Genomic DNA, 16,840 nt, shown 5'->3' with positions numbered 1-16,840 from the left:
TTAAATAATAGGTCACCTACAGCTTTCGTGTTCAAAATGACATCAATGATTTGAAAGTGCGCTGTGAAGGGAGCGCAATTGTAAACATGAAGATCGCTAAAACTGAACTGTAAAAATACGTTGAAAGCAAATTACACCAAAGAGAGATGACCTTAATGCTTTTTAAGTTTTAATCATTCCAAGTTTAAATGTTAAAATGTTCTAAATGAATAGGGCATAGGGGGGATAAGTGGGAATAGAACACAGCCAGAAACTATGTTTCTAACTACAGCTCCAGAGGTGTAGTTGCAAGTTTGCGATGCAGTTGGCGAATTGGGATGGATTTGAGAAACGGCAAATCAACAGACTACGTTTGTAACGACGCAACTTGCGACCTTAGTTGGCTAACGATGGTTTTTGGAAACGCACCCCTGGTCGCGAACGGTTGCTTGCTTGTCGCTTTGCCGACACCCTGCAAATAAAAAATGTAGCTTACATCAGTAGTATTTCCTTTTAACACTTAGGTTATGCATTTTTGAACCCTGATTAACTTATTAGCTTACAAGTATCAAGCAGTTGCTGCCACAAAGCAATCTTGTGTAGTACTGATAGAGGACACATTAAAAACGTAACATTCTGTTGTGCATTTTGTTAACAATTTATGCCATTTCTAGATTTCAGTCATCTCTGTACTTGCATGCAATTATTTTACATGATTTTGAACAGTTTTAATGTTTCCACACAGTACGTTTGCTGCATTTATAAAGCTTCCATATATTGAGGTCTGTCTGATGTGATTTTGCTATGAGTGATTTGATTGAATGGGAAATCACAGGACTGATTGTTCTATTTAGCCAATCACCATAGGAAAGGAAAAAAAATTACATATAAAGTAGTGACTGCAGGTTGAAGGTATAATTCAGTGAAAGTACCAGTACGGCACTTACTCATGTTAAAGTGCACATTTTTAAACAACAAATTAAAGTACAATTCCTGAGGAAAAACTACTCAATTGCAGTGATTTGAGTGTTTGTAATTCATTACTTTACACCATGGGTCTTAAACTTGATTCATAGAGGGCCGCAGCTCTGCACAGTTTTGCTCCAACCCTAATCAAAGACAGCTGATCCAACTAATCAAGGTGTTCACGACTACTAGAGACTATTAAGCAGGTGTGAGTTGGAGGTGGTTGAAGCTAAAATCTGCAGAGCTGTGGCCCTCCAGGAATTGAGTTATAGACCACTGCTTTACACCGTTGATTACAACTCAGTGTTGAAAGCATCTCTAAACGCACAACACATCCAACCATGAAGCAGATGAGCTACAGCAGCAGAAAATTATATCAGTTACACTCCTGTCAGAAGACAACAGCAAACTGATTCATCAATTTACTCTGGTTTACAACTGGACAACAGCAGACTGAAAAATGTCTGGTTTGATGTGTCTCCATTTCTGCTGCAACATACAAATAGTAGGGTCAGATATTGCCATGAAATCATGAAATCATCCTGCATCATATTAATGGTTCAGGTTGCTGGTGCTGTAATGTTCGTTTTCATTTTTAGAGAGATAACACCTCATGTCATGAAGTTCAGGTTACCTCTGGATACATCTACACTAATCCGGATCATTTTGAAAATGGTGTTTTCATCTAAAAACTTTCCATGTCCACAAAATGCACACCAAAACAACTGAAAACGCTTTTGTTCAGTACCTGCATCATATCTGCCTGCCGTTTATTTGCTTTCCAACTTATTGAAATGTGACAAAATGTCACAACCATCGTCTGCTTCTGCCGCCTAACAACAGCTTCCAGTAAACATTCCATGTCCTTTGAAGAGAGGCAATATGTATCAAGTACAAACTGACATTAATATTTAATAAAGCTGTCATAACGGACAGTATTCAAAACATCTGCTTTACATTAGGTGCGTTCGACATGAAGCACAGCTGCAGCCAAGGATCAACAAGATTAGCCGAGTGCAGGCGGGGGCAGAGTTGAAAACGGAGCAGTCAAGCCGGACAGCTAGACACTTCGGGGCTCAAAGTTGCGGCAGTCATGATGACCGATCACACTGCTTCATCATCATTTTTTTTTAAACAACAAAAGATTTACAGTACAAATAAAACAGAATACAGTCTCTACAAACTATAGTTCATTTTTAAACAATAAAGCAATTAAAACTTTCCAATATATATTCCAATATATATCCTAAAATAAATGAGCTACACTTTCAGAAGGTTTTCCAGAAAGAGCAGGATATATCAATGCTTTAGGGTGGAAGGATCAATGATTATAATTATTTTATTTCAAGTCTGTAAGACTTAATTGAGTTAATATTTACATTATTCACTAAAATATATAATTTAAATCGTTCATGGAGCTGAATGCAGTAAACAGTCTGTATAAAAAAGGTCGAAAATAAACCTGTGCAAACAAGCTATAGCCTTTATAATCAGATTATTTAACAAAACGTGATTACTGCAGTAAAATATTTGTAGTCTTTTAATAAACATGGTGTGTACAAGATATAGATGGTATGAAAAGTTAATTGTTTGTTTAGAAACTTTTGAATCGGAAGTTGTCCAATAATAAATCTGAAACACACGTGGTTGTTGTCATGCGGTGAACTCGTGTGATATTGGTGTTGTCATCGCAATTCCAGCAGTCGCTCTTCAGATGCTGCATCGGCTATCAGTCATCTGATCTCAGAGCACTGTCGCGGTACTTGGATGCTACATGTGACAGTCACGTAGCGTTGGCGCAGCGTCAATCTGGACAACATTTCTAACCAGCATGCACCGCTTTAAGACATGCATGAAGTCGAACGCACCTAATGTCGTCCACCATGGAAGCTGAATTGGTCACATGACTGTATCACATGACTAAAGTGCATATTTAGGTGCGTTGACTTGAACCACGGCTGCATCCGACAATCAACAAGATTAACAGAGCGCAGGCAGTGGCGGAGTTGAAAATAGAGCCATCAGGACAGAAAATACAGGGCCAGATCTGTCATCTGCTGATGACAGCTCACATGCCGTGATCATTAATAAATTTATTTATTGCAATAACAACAAAAGAGTTACAAGTACAAATTAAACAGGTACAAATAAAACTGAATATATTCTCTACAAACTATAGTTAATTTTTAACAACAAGGGAATTATTAATAAATTTAAGTAGTCTATAACCAAAGTATAATGAGAAAACGGGAAAATGAAAGGGCACATGAGTAGAACTTTCACAGAAAGAACAATTTGTAGTCTTTTAATAAGCATGATATGTAGATAGTAATGGCATAAAAAGTTAATTGTTTGTTTGGAAATTTGTAAGATGTTAGTTGTCCAATAATAAACTCGAATAAACACATGTGGTTGTTGTCATGCGGTGAATCCAGCCAATCGTGTAATATTAGTGTCGTCATTGCAGCTCCTGCAGTCGCTCTTCAGATGCTGCGTCAGCTGTGTCCACCGTCTGATCTTGGAGCGATGTTGCGGTACTTTGGTGCCACATGTGACAGTCACATGCTGTCGGCGCTGTCGGTCAAAATTTCTAACTGGCATGCACTGCTTTAAGGCTTTAAGATTTTGATCGCTCTGCACAGTGCTGCATGAAGTCGAACACACCTATTGTTTTCGAGAGCCTTCGTTTTCAGTCCACACAGCAACAGGAAAACTGCATTTTCAAATATATCAACTTTGAACAGTGTTTTCAAAGATATGTTTTAGTTTCCTAAAAATACTGCCTGTGTGGACGGAAGGCCAAAATAGAGAGGATAATTTGAGTTTGTGAATGGAAACATATTAGTGTGGACATGGCCTCAAACAGGCTTCTTAACATGCCAATGAATTCACTAAACTCAAATGGCCTTCAAATCTCAATCCAATAGAACGTCTTTGGAAAGTGTTGGATTGAGAGATTTGATTCATAGATGTGCAGCTGAGAAACCTGTGCCAACTGATCTATTTCTATCTTCTTTGTTTGCGTAAAGCACAATACGCACTTATTCAGTCAGTTAAACCACATAAAACAGGATCCTCATACTAATTAAATCCTTTCAAATACATGATTAAGACTGAAAATGACAGATAGAAGTCTGGTAAAAGCTGTCTTTTCAAAACAGCCCATCATCATTATAATTCTTTAGTACTATTGCACTGGATTATCTTGTTCTGGATGTCTGAGACTGAATGAAATCCCTTTTTCATGCCACCTGATTAAATTCATGAAAGTAGTTGGGTATATTTGAATCTTCAGATATGAACACTGTTCAATAACCTATTACAATGTTCTGGATCCAATTTGCAGGTTTTAAGTTAGGGTGTTTTCACATCTGTGGTTCGGTTTATTTGGTCCTGACCAAAGGCAACAAATGATACTTTTCAGCATTTGTCTACTGTTTTTGGGTCCTTTTCACACCACACTGATTGGTTTGGTTCGAACCAGTTGAAAAGAATTAAAGTGCAGTCATGTGACAAAATCCTCATCACTCATTGACCAGATGTTATTGAATGTATTTCCTAAACTGCTTTCTGATTGGTTATAATTATTGTGTGGAAAAATGCCAATGGAACTCCTGCAAGTAAACAGACACAAAATGTTGCTTTTTACTATTGAGGGACGACTGCGCTGGTTGATTGTATCCCTGGTCATAGTATACTATGTGAAGTTTATTTATAAAATAATTTCGAGAGGATCACATCCTTATGATTGCTTGCGGCTTGCACTGCATTATCCAATTTACGATTCACCAATCAGACGATTCCTAAGCCACTATAAATACATTAGGTTCCATACCACAGTCATCTTCGTTTTGAAGAATCCCCCCTTCCATCCCCACTCCTCCTCCTTTCCAACATTTCTGTGTGGAGTTCACACGTTCTCACCGTACTCACGTGGGTTTCCTCCGGGCCCCCTGGTTTCCTCCCCACCGTCCAAAAAAGTGCAACTTAAATTAATTGACTAATCCAAATCGGCACCATAGACATGCATCTTGTAAGTAATTATCTCTTAAGAGCAATCACTATCTGTTCATTAGCAAATACTGCAGGGGAGTTCTCGAGTTCTACCTGAGTTCAAACTCCCCTCCTGCTTTGCAACGGAAGGGAGCCCCGGGCTCAAGGATCTTATGAGCTCAGGGGTTTCTCCAGGGACAGCATGTCAAACAAACTTTATAATCAATCCTCAGCTAAGTAGGAACTTTTGAAATAGTTTGTATACATCCGTTTAGACAAACTATACATTTCAAGAATGAAGCTGCGACTGATAACAGTATTTTAATGCATTGTAAATGGTGAAGGCGCACCGCAAGTAACTTTAGGAGGAGACGTGAATTAATTTAGCTAAACTGCGACATGGTCATCTTCCGGAAATATTAACAACGGACCATCAGGTAATGTTTTTCTTTCTCTCTGTTTAAAATGTTGGTAAAGCGATGTCAACAAAAATTATTCCTTTGCACCCCATAAGATGCGCCTTGGACTACGGCAGCTGCATTAGTCCAAAAAGGTTAAGTACTTTATGTGGTTGGGTCTGTTTTAGCTCATATCTTGTTCTCACCACAAACGAACTGCTCCAGATTTTGTTTGAAACTCCTCTTCAAGGAGGTCTCGGTGTGCTTTTTTGGTCCGCTTTTGGTGCGCACTCGAGTGATGAACTCTCGTGTGATTCAACCGAACTAAATATGGCAGGTGTGAAAACACACTTAGACAGAAGTGTACCAGCTGTTTCAAAGTGTAAACAGATGATGACAAGACGACCATGGCAAAGTTTAACATGCACATGTCCTTTAAAACATTATACAGCATTAAAAAAAAAAAACAATTCTAAACCATTAATACTGAAAAAGACATGTGGATTATACCAAAACGCATTTGGTGTTACAGCTTTTTTTCTCTCATGTGTCAGTTTATGTATGCTGCCCCCTGCTGTACTGGAGGGTTAAGTGGCAGTAGCTCTTCAAATTGTGCACACTACTGAAAGATGCGAAATGAAAGTGGATGAAAAAATAACATGAAATACTGTGAGTCATTCCAGGGTGCTAAGATTTTCCTTGCCACATATCAAGAGCGCTCAGCAGGAGTCAGACTGGCTATCATCACATTTTTGCAGAAAAAAAAATAACTTGGACTAGAAAATGGTCCTTTAATGCTATCATGCAAATATCAGTACAGTGATGTGTTTTATAGCTTATAGTCTGCAAATCAGTCCAGACGTGTAACCCTATTAAAAAGACTTCATAGACAATACAGTACAAATCATGAACAGTTTTAATGTTTCCACACAGTACGTTTGCTGCATTTATAAAGCTTCCATATATTGAGGTCCATATATTCATCTTTATTTCTATAGCGTTTTACAATGTAGATTGTGTCAAAGCAGCTTAACATAGAAGTTAGTAAATTGAAACTATACTAGTCTAGTTCAGAGCTGAAGTTCAGGTTAGTTCAGTTCAGTGTGGTTTAATTTTCACTGCTGAAATTCCAAACACTGAAGAGCCAATCCATTGATGCGCAGCTCTACAAGTCCCAAACCAAGCAAGCCAGTGGCAAGGAGCAAACTTCAATTGACGAAAGTGAAGGAAAAAACCTAGAAAGAAACCAGACTCACTTGGGCATGACTATTTCTCCTCTGGCCAGGCTTCTTGTGCAGAGCTGCAATCTAGGCGCCTGCTCAAGATACGGCCTGGTGGGTTATGGAGACCTCTAGAAGTCCTCTATGATTGGCACCTCCTCTTCACAGGACTTGGATCACATTAATGGCACTGCACAATCTCTAGAGGCCTACAAATCCTATGCAATCATTTGCTGACTTTTAGATTTTCTAAATAAACACAGCCTTGACATGTTGAGCCAAGTTTAGCATTTTGATAGCTTATGATTATATATGTGTATAAAATTATAATAATGTATAATCCAAAATGATTGAATGTGATGTATACAATAATAAGCAAAGATCCTCTTCCATGAAGACATTTTATTTCTTCACATCTATGTTTTTTTATTTAGTAAAATGCATTGCTAAGAATGGAATTTGGACAACTTTGGGGGGAATTTGATCCATATTTAAACTTTTTGAACTAAGAATGTTCAAATGTTAATTGCCTTGGGTGACATTTCCTTCTACTCTCATTTCAATAATTGTGCTTTTATTACTTTTGGGGGGTTTCTGTTTAATAACATTTGAAGGTCTTCTCTGAGCACCCAACTCTTTTGTTAGCTAAAAAATATTCAAAATGACTTTTCCCAAAAAATGTTTCTACAGCTTTGTGATTAAATAGCACTGCAGTTTTAGAGTCTGCTCGTATTACCCACTCTGCTTGATTTATTGCTTATGTTTGGATTTCTTATTATTTTCAGGTCAGCTTGAAAAGAACCTGCCAAATGAGTAAGTGTAAATGTTTTTCTGCTCTCTAGCTGCTTTTCAAAGTAAGGCTTATTGTGATTTTTCAAAGCTTACAGATTGCTGAAAAGAAAATAGACATTGAACGGTATAGCTCTGTCTAACAATATTGTTGTCCAATACCTCATTTTCACAATAATTCATATTTATACTGGCACATCAACATTGTTATTTATGTCTGAGCTGAAATATTTATGCAGCAATATGTATCCTTGTCAAAGCAGAAAAAAGCTGCTTTTTACATATTTTGTGGGTGTGAATACTGTTACCTAACGCTCACATAAACAACCCATTGAAAAGTTTATTTGCAATAGCTAATCAGTTGAAGTTCCCCAGAACTTACACCCACTGTTCATTCAAAATCCCACATGAAAAACTGGTGTTTTTGAAACATGCTATAGTAAAGCACTTGAAAAAAGCTGTTGTGGTAATTCTGTAGTTGCTACGGTAATACGACAACCCCAATTGCTCAAAAGTTTAGACTGTTGTCACGGATTGGTCAGGCTCTCACGATCCCCACTCACGAAGATCACCATCACCTGACTTCTAATGAGCACACAGCTGCATCACATTCACGAGCACCAGATAAAAGCACAGCACTCCAGTCGCTCATTGTCCGGGCTCGTCTCGACGAAAGCGGACAACTGAGCGACCACTCAGCGTAGTCATCCTCAGCTAAAACAAACGATTTACTTACCTGTTCTCTTTGTATTCCTCCTAGTCTTCCTGGTCCTCCCGAATCGTCCTGTCTTCCAGTCCTTCCAAGTCTGTGTCATCCTCTGTCAGCTGTATCTGGTGTGTGCTGTCCATCCTCGTGTATTCCTATTACCCAGCCACGGAGGAAAAGACCCCAACATCATTCCTGATCCTCCTGGCTATCCTTCATGTGCTCCTTGTTGTCATTTAATAAACACCCTAACGTTTCCTTACCTCTGTCTCCTGTCCGCTTCATAACAGAAGCCCGGACCTTTAACGACGACAACATGAGCACCCCCGATCACTTTCAAGAGCTGGTGGACCAGTTGAAGCGGATTCTACAGCCACCAGCTCCACTTTCCAACGCACCACCAGCACCGAGCACTTCCGCCTCCACAGTTTCTTCTTCGGCCCTTCCTTCCAGTCCCATGGCCCGACCAGCGCCCTACTCAGGCGGAGCGGGGGAGTGCAATGGTTTTCTGTTACAATGTTCCCTCATATTCGAAATGCAACCTTCTCTATATCCCACAGATAAGTCAAAGATCGCCTACATCGTATCACTACTCTCTGGACCTGCACTTAAATGGGCTGAGACGATCTGGAACCAAGCCGGGCCGGTCATGAATTCCATCACTACCTTCACGGAGTATTTCAAAGAGGTGTTTGGACGTTCTGATGGGGAAGTAGCCGCTGGAGAGCAGCTGTATCATCTAAAGCAAGGTACTCTATCTACACAGGAATATGCTCTCCGGTTTCGCACTCTAGCAGCTGCAAGTGGATGGAATGAGAGATCGTTGTTGACCACGTACAGGCTCGGCTTGGAACCCACTCTCCGAATCCAGCTGGCCACATTAGATGATACTATGGGTCTGGAGAGATTCATCCAACATTCTCTCCGATGTTCCGATCGTCTCCGTTCCTATCAACAGGACACCATCACCCCCTCGTCTGCACTCCTCCAATCGCCTGAGTCAACAGCCTCTCCAGAACCAGAACCCATGATAATAGAGTCTGGAAGACTGACATCAGCGGAACGACAGAGGAGGCTGACCCGGGGTCTGTGTCTATACTGCGGTGTCAGTGGACACACCCGTATGGAGTGTCCCCTTCGTCCCATTCGGACTTCAGTGAGTGTATTCAGTACGAATATTGAACAATGTAAACCACTTACTACCACCGTACAAATAACTACTGCCTCTATTTCTCTCCTTGTCACAGCCCTCATCGACTCCGGGTCAGCAGGGAACTTCATCTCCCAATCCCTCTGTCGTCAACTCCACCTACGTACTGAGGCGTCCTCGCATATATACCAGATACAACCGATAACCCAGTGCACTCGATCTTCGACCCGTATCCATCGACAATGCGAAGACATCCTTCTTCAAGTGGGGTTGTTACATCAAGAGAGGATTCAATTTCTGGTTCTGGAGGGTGCAAATATGGACATCATTCTAGGGCGCCCGTGGCTGGTGAAGCACGATCCCATCATCTCTTGGGGCACAGGAGAGATAAAGAAATGGGGATCTGGATGTACACCTACCTGTTTTCCAAATCTCCCTCTTCAAGGTCGGAACCCCATTTCTTTGTTTACAACATCGGTCGAGAGTCCTCCTGAGAAGCAGTCTATCCACATTCCTAAGGAGTACAGCTCCTTTCATGATGTCTTCTGCCCCAAGAGAGCTTCCCAGCTACCGCCGCATCGGCCATGGGACTGCGCGATCGACCTAGTTCCAGATGCCCAGTTGCCAAGAGGTAGGATCTACCCGCTCTCGCTTCCAGAGAATCAGGCAATGGAAGATTACATAAGGGAGGCTCTGAGTCAGGGGTACATACGTCACTCAAAATCACCAGCCGCCTCAAGCTTCTTCTTTGTGGCCAAGAAGGACGGAGGGCTGCGTCCATGCATCGACTACAGGGTCCTAAATAACGGTACAGTAAAATACCGATATCCCCTTCCTCTGGTACCAGCCGCTTTGGAACAGCTCCGAGAAGCTAAAGTCTTCACTAAATTGGACCTCCGCAGCGCGTATAATCTGATAAGAATACGTGAGGGGGACCAATGGAAGACAGCATTCGTGACCCCTACTGGCCACTATGAATATGAGGTCATGCCTTACGGTCTGGTCAACGCCCCCTCCGTATTCCAAAACTTCATTCATGAAGTCCTCCGGGAGTTTCTTCACCACTTTGTAATAGTGTACATAGATGACATCCTCATTTACTCCCGGAGTGAGGCCGAACATCGCCAACACGTTGCGGAGGCCCTACACACATTGAGAGAACATCACCTCTACCTCAAAGCGGAGAAATGCTCATTCCACCAGAAGTCGATTCATTTCTTGGGATACATCATTGACCAAACCGGTATACGTATGGATGGGAAGAAAATTGAGGCTGTTCTATCCTGGTCAGAACCCACTTCCATTAAGGAGCTCCAGAGGTTTCTTGGGTTTGCTAACTTTTATAGACGGTTTATCAAGGACTACAGCAGGATTACATCACCTCTCACTAATCTCCTCAAGGGTAAACCCAAAGGACTGGAGTGGACCAAAGAAGCAGCCGCAGCCTTCCGCCTTCTTAAGAAGGAGTTCACAAGGGCCCCACTCCTGACTCATCCTGACCCAAATCTTCCTTTCGTGGTGGAAGTGGACGCATCCACCACCGGCGTCGGGGCAGTATTATCCCAACATCATGATACACCGCCCCGACTGCATCCCTGTGCCTATTTCTCTCGGAAGTTGAGCCCGGCGGAGCAGAATTACAGCATAGGAGACAGGGAGCTTCTAGCAATCAAGCTAGCCTTGGAGGAGTGGCGTCACTGGTTGGAGGGAGCCAAACATCCGTTCCAGGTGATCACAGATCACAAAAACCTCCAATATATCAAAGAGGCCAAGAGACTATGTCCACGTCAAGCCAGATGGTCACTTTTCTTCTCACGTTTTGATTTCTCCATTTCCTATCGTCCAGGACCCAAGAATCTAAGAGCAGACGCTCTCTCTCGTTTACACGAGCATCACGATCATGAAGAACTCCCAACGAAGATTCTTCCCGAACACATCTCCATTTGTCCGATCACCTGGAACGCTCCTCCAGTCGTTGCCACTCCGGAAGCCCCTGCTCCGCCGGGATGCCCTCCTCATCGGCAGTTCATACCACCTGAACACCGGGTAGATCTGATCCACTCCTTACATACCTCGCTAGGCACTGGACATCCAGGGATCAACAATACTCTCTCGCTAGTATCCCAACGATTCTGGTGGCCAAACATGGCAAGGGATGTGAGGCAATATGTTCAGGGCTGTAAGGACTGTGCCCAATCCAAGAGCCCACGTCATCTACCCGCTGGAAAGCTCCATCCCTTGCCGATTCCGAACCGTCCCTGGTCACACCTAGGAGTGGACTTTATCACTGACCTCCCTTCGTCAGAAGGTAATACCTGTATTCTAGTCATCGTAGATAGATTCTCAAAGTTGTCAAACTAATCCCTCTGAAAGGTCTTCCCACAGCCTTTGAAACAGCCGACAATATCTTTAATCAAGTCTTCAGGTCCTTTGGTATTCCAGAAGATATTGTGTCGGACAGAGGTCCACAGTTCATCTCACGTCTATGGAAAGCCTTCTTCAAGCTCCTAGGTGTGGCCGTCAGCCTCTCTTCTGGATATCATCCCCAAACCAACGGGCAGACAGAGAGGAAGATTCAGGAGGTGGGACGGTTCCTGAGGACCTTCTGCAGTGGTCACCAGAGCTCCTGGAGCCAGTATTTGGGCTGGGCAGAATATGCCCAAAATTCACTGCGGCAACCCTCCACCGGACTCACGCCATTCCAGTGCGTCCTGGGCTTCCAACCACCGCTCTTTCCCTGGGATGGCGAACCATCTGATGTCCCCGCAGTGGATCACTGGTTCCGGGAGAGCGAGAGAGTCTGGGACGAGGCTCATCAACATCTGCAGAGGGCAGTCCGTCGAAGCAAGGTAACCGCCGATAGAAGAAGGTCTGAAGAACCCAGATACACACCCGGACAAAAGGTGTGGCTATCCACCCGGGACATACGCATGCGACTGCCCTCTCGCAAGTTAAGTCCCCGATTTGTTGGTCCCTTCACCATCGTGGAACAGGTTAACCCCGTCACCTACAAACTACAATTACCCTCTCACTACCGTATTCACCCTACATTCCACGTATCACTCCTGAAACCCTATCACGATCCTGTTCTTCCCTCCACAGAGCCTGACCACGAAGAGGAACCCCCTCCTCCACTGCTCCTAGAAGAAGGAGCCGTCTACGCAGTGAAGGAGATCTTGCGTTCCCGACGTCGTGGTGGCCAGTTGGAGTACCTGGTGGACTGGGAAGGGTACGGCCCCGAAGAAAGGACATGGGTTCCCAGAGCTGATATTCTCGATCCTAGTCTCATGGTGGAGTTTCATGAGAGCCACCCTGAGTTCCCAGCGCCTAGAGGCAGAGGGAGACCACCACGGCGTCGGAGGTGTCGGCCCTCAGGAGCGGGCCCTGGGGAGGGGGGGTACTGTCACGGATTGGTCAGGCTCTCACGATCCCCACTCACGAAGATCACCATCACCTGACTTCTAATGAGCACACAGCTGCATCACATTCACGAGCACCAGATAAAAGCACAGCACTCCAGTCGCTCATTGTCCGGGCTCGTCTCGACGAAAGCGGACAACTGAGCGACCACTCAGCGTAGTCATCCTCAGCTAAAACAAACGATTTACTTACCTGTTCTCTTTGTATTCCTCCTAGTCTTCCTGGTCCTCCCGAATCGTCCTGTCTTCCAGTCCTTCCAAGTCTGTGTCATCCTCTGTCAGCTGTATCTGGTGTGTGCTGTCCATCCTCGTGTATTCCTATTACCCAGCCACGGAGGAAAAGACCCCAACATCATTCCTGATCCTCCTGGCTATCCTTCATGTGCTCCTTGTTGTCATTTAATAAACACCCTAACGTTTCCTTACCTCTGTCTCCTGTCCGCTTCATAACAACTGTATGGAAAATGCATATAAAAAAGAAAGTAATGATTTCTAAATGTATTTACAATAGAACACCACGTTATTGAATGTGTTTCTCATGACTTTTATTATTTTAATAAATAAACACATATTCCAATTTTGGTTCTTGAAACACATTTCAAAAAAGTTGGAACAATAAAGCATTTACCACTTTGTAACATTGCCATTGCTTTTTACAACACGTTTATGGCCTGTTTCCACTGAGTGGTACGGTATGGTTTGGTACGCTTTTATGGCTGTTTTTACTGTCAAATGACCCGTTTCCACTAAGTGGTACAGTACGATACTGTAGAAACCGCCGCTTTTAAATACACAGCCGAGACATTACATCATAATAATATATACATATAATAACAAGCCGTTGTCGACCCAAGCTGAAAACAAACCTCGTCGTTGTCTTGATGTACAGCCAAAAAGCCAAGAAGAACAAAATCTGCCGTGTACTGTTTTTGTTTTATGAGGCCGTCTAAAAGTGTGAGCGGGTTCACTTTCTCCAGAGAGCTCGCGTGCAATCACCGCGCGTCTATATTTGAAATAACAAACTTCTTGAGCTGATGATAATAACATACGCATGATTATTGAAGTACTTCTGACACCAGATCCTTTCAGAAATGGACAAACGCAAGTGTGAAGTGCGAAAAAACAAAGGAGAAGCCGGAAAAACAAAGAAGCGAATGATTCTTTCAGCAATCTAAAACATGAGCAAATTGTTTAACTATTATCATCAACTTTTGGACTATTTTGAACTCAGAATGACGGAATTACTTTCTAACAGGAGGTTACATGTGCTGGTGAAGATTAAAGATACAGATGAGAGCTTTGCTCTGTGTGTGTATTATATGTTGCGTGTTTTTGAAGCCATATAAACACTAAATGTATGCTGTGTGTAGTTTTTCTGTAATTGGTAACATATCGGAGACTGTAAGGGACTGTATGTAATTTATAATTGCAGACTTTACTCTAGGCTATTTTTATCACTGATCTGCAGTTATAATCAAATTATGGTCATAGGTTAGTCATGAATAAGTATTTATGTGTATAAAGCCTCTGTTTTGTACCATTGGTGCCCTTTTGGCAGTGGAAACGCAAGCCTGAGAAAGGTGACCCATACCGAACCATACTGTACCAGTCAGTGGAAACGGGCCATTAGAGACTGAAGACACCAAGTGAAATGTTTTAGGTGAAATTTTCTCCCATTCTTCCTACAAACAAGTCTTAAGGTGGGCAACAGTACGGAGTCTTCGTTGTTGCATTTTGCGCTTCAAAATGCGCCACACATTCTCTATTGGAGACTGGTTAGGACTGCAGGCAGGCCAGTCACTCCTGACTCCTGAAATTTGAATGACAGGAAAGGATATTTATATGTATATTTGCAAATGAAATATGTAGTGTTCCTATTGTCTGCAATGAAATACAAGTCGGAGTAAATTTGGAAATCACTAGTTTCTTTTTTTATTTGTGTTTTCCATACTGTCCCAACTTTTTCTGATTTGGGGTTGTGTTATTGTAATATAAACAAATTACCTAATATTGTAGTTTTCTACAATTATAGGGTATATTTTATTACAAAACACCACCGTTTACTCTAGTAAAAGCTAAAGTATACTACATAACTTATCAGTTCACTGTACACTGTAAAAAAATCTGTTATTTAATTTTTTTTTTCCGGCAGCTGGGGTGCCGAAAAAAAACTTAAAATAACGGGCGTTAAATTACAGAAATTTACCATAAAATAACAGACATTAATTGACAGAAAATTACAGGAAATTTAAATTTAAGCAAATTTCTGTAATTTAACATTTATTATTTTACACTAAATTTCTGCAATTTAATGTTGTTATTTCATGTTTTTATTCAGCACCCCAGCTGCCGGAAAAAAAAGTAAATTAACAGATTTTTTTTTACAGTGTAGTTAATATTACAGTTTGCTGTAGCATTTATTAACAAAGAGTTGTATATACTATATAAATATTATTATATTATGGTTCAAAAACAAAAAAGTATTCACTATAGTATTTTTTCATGTTGGATGTCACGGTACATAAGAAAACAATGTCTTTCCACCCATTGTTTGGAGCAAGCTGACAAAAATCTGAGCCATAACATTTGCAATCTCATGCAGCTATATTCAACCACCCGTGGGCAAATCTTTGTGTACAGCTGAAAGCATTTACTGAAGACTCTCTCTGGCTTTGTTTTTACAAGGACACTAATTTACCACCTCCCTTCCTTGCCTCTTCAGTCCGCTCACTCTCGCACACCTCCCTCTTCAGCATGGCCAGCGTCTTGTTCCAAGCCTCTCCTGATCTGACACTTCCTCCTCTTCAGTCATGGAATGAGGTCTTTAAATAACCCTTTCCATTCAGACTTGGCACATACATGTTCTCATATATGTCAGACTGTGTAAACAGAGCTGCTGTTAATATGTGTGCTTGCCCTAGGCGCTGTGATTACAAATATTCAGCTTTGTTGTTCCTGTGATTATTGAAGAAATTAGTATGGAGTGTGCTTGGCATCTGTTTTGTCTCATCTGACTGCCTATGGAAGCAATTGTGGCTTTTTTTTGTTCTTTTGAGTAGCCAACACACTTCTAAGGTTTTCAGGCATTCCCATGGAAGTCTGCATTATAGATATAAACACCTATTTTACAAAAAACATGTTTTGTGAATACTTGAGACGTCTTTCGGTGCTCTAGAACTGCCAGTTTCAGACTGTTGAATGATATTTTCCCAAGCATTGATTGGCGTGATAATGCATTCACAATGGTATGAACCGTTATGTAATGTATATTATACATTTTTAAGTATTAATATTTAAGATATAGATAAGAGATCAGAGAAAGCTATTTCTTACTATTAAAGGGCTGACCACCCCCCTCCCCCATACATCTTGTTTTGATGTCCTTCAAGCAATAATCCCCCCACCCCCTCCCCTGTAATTTGCACCCTGCATGTAGTTAGTAGTTAGGTTTAGGCATTAGCTACACTGAAGAAAATGGTTCATTTGATTTACTAAAATGTTTTAAGGTAAGTGGTTGCAAACAATTAATATGGGCTGAATTTAAACAAACAAATTAAGTTGAACACTACTAAATTTAATTTGTTTGTTTAAAATCAGCCCATATTAATTGTTCGCAACTACTTAACTTTAAAAAATGTTAAATCCAATGGGTATTTTTTTCAGTTCAGGATTAGGGATGTACAATAAAATCCTGCAGAATATGTTCTTTCTAAGTGTAACACCATGGAGTCGGGTGACAGCAGAGTGAGGATCCACGTGCAGCTTTATTTAAAAATGTCAGACAGGCAATGATAAATCACCAGAGCAAACAGGTACATACAGGGAAATCCAGAAGTGTAGTCGAGCTCACAGGCAATTAGGTCAATACAGGCGGCAAACGATGAAAACCAGAAAACAAGGCAAGGGTCAAGGAACAATGAATGACTAGACACAGGAAACGCTTAGAAATGTTACAGGGATAAACCAACAAGACTCAGCAATGTGTGTGTGTGAGATAGGTGAATATATAGTCTATGCAATCAGTGTATGGTTTGTTTTCAACTGTGTGTGTGCAATCAGGGAGAGAACAGGAACTGGTGTGTGTGTGATATGCATGATGGGATTTGAAGTTAAGTTCCCTGACAGATTTGTTATTCTCCAGTGATCTGCAACTGCTAGATTGCTGGTGATTGTGACAATAAGTACTAATAAACAGCTAATATAATTATGATGATGTGGGA

The sequence above is a fragment of the Danio aesculapii genome, chromosome 1 (genome assembly GCF_903798145.1).
Source record: "Danio aesculapii chromosome 1, fDanAes4.1, whole genome shotgun sequence".
Taxonomy (NCBI): Eukaryota; Metazoa; Chordata; class Actinopteri; order Cypriniformes; family Danionidae; genus Danio; species Danio aesculapii.
This window is presented reverse-complemented; position numbering follows the sequence as displayed.